This window comes from Papilio polytes, unplaced genomic scaffold (genome assembly GCF_000836215.1).
Source record: "Papilio polytes unplaced genomic scaffold, Ppol_1.0 DF821400.1, whole genome shotgun sequence".
NCBI lineage: Eukaryota > Metazoa > Arthropoda > Insecta > Lepidoptera > Papilionidae > Papilio > Papilio polytes.
Genome location: NW_013527804.1, coordinates 3,862,661 through 3,863,975, shown reverse-complemented (window position 1 = coordinate 3,863,975; position 1,315 = coordinate 3,862,661).

The window sequence follows — 1,315 nt, the reverse complement described above, 5'->3', positions numbered from 1 at the left end:
CCCGCTATTGGCTGATAGAGGGCTTAGGGCCTGTCCCACCACTGGCTGATAGAGGCTCAGATAGCTTGACGTCACTGTCAGATAAGGTAACAAAATCCGATATTTCCATCACATATTTTACATGTTCGATTATTATCAGATAATATACAATTTGGTGGGACAGTTAATGTAATTTAAATATTAAATTATATGGATGCTGTGATAAATGTGGGAAATGGAAAATTTGACGTGAAAAAGTTTTAACAATGAATAATTAAAGGAATTTGCGTCACTTTAACGTATGCTTCATAGGTAGGGACTTTCGTCGGTTGTATGACTAATTTCCGTTACTAAAACTGTGATTATTATTTATTTAACTACCGCATATATTTGTTTTAAGTTATTCGCAACACGGCGATGTCGCCGAGTGTTTTAACTGTGATTATTTCGTTAGCGTTTATTAACTTTCGCGTGTAACTATCATTGTGTATTTTTGTGTAAGCAAGAAAATAAATGATTGTGTAACATTTTTGTTTGTTTGATTTATGAATATACCTATATCCCCCTCCCCCTCTGCTGCCCCCTCCCCTCCCCATCACCTCCCTCCCCGCTGCCCCCTCCCCCTCCCCATATTCCATACAATGGCAAAAATTTAAGTTTGCACAAAAAAAATCTAACACAATAAATAATACTAAAGTTTAAAATGATATTACGATATATCATCTTAATCTTAGTAATATTATAAATACGAAAGTATATATGGATGGATATTTGTTAGAGTTTGTAGACTAAACGCCTAAACGGATCTTGATGTTGGCATAGATGTAGAGCATAGTCTGGAATACACAGGCTACTTTTGTTTTTAATTCGGAGACGGAGTCGCGGGCGAAAGCTAGTAACATTTAATTGTAATACTGCGTTATATTAAAATCTGTAAAATTCTGTCGAAATAACTCAGCGTATAATAGCGTTGTAATTTAAACGCAAACATTTCAAGATGGCGTCGGTGAGAATAATTTTTCAAATATAAAAACGATGCATTAAGATATTAAAGTTGGACGTGCGATATATTTCATACGAAATTTTCTTTTGATGCCTAATTGAAGTTAAGGTCAGTTTTCACTAAACTATCGACTGGCTGTAATATCGTTAAATTAAAATTTATTTTAATGTTGCGAAAGTAATCGATTACGGAAATTGGCAATAAAAATATGTTTTCAATTATAATAAACATCCTGTACATATTAAAATATTTAAACTGAAACAATATCAATTAATTACTACAATTTTAATAATAAAAAACAGTTATTTTTTCATATTAATGCGCTTTTCAACG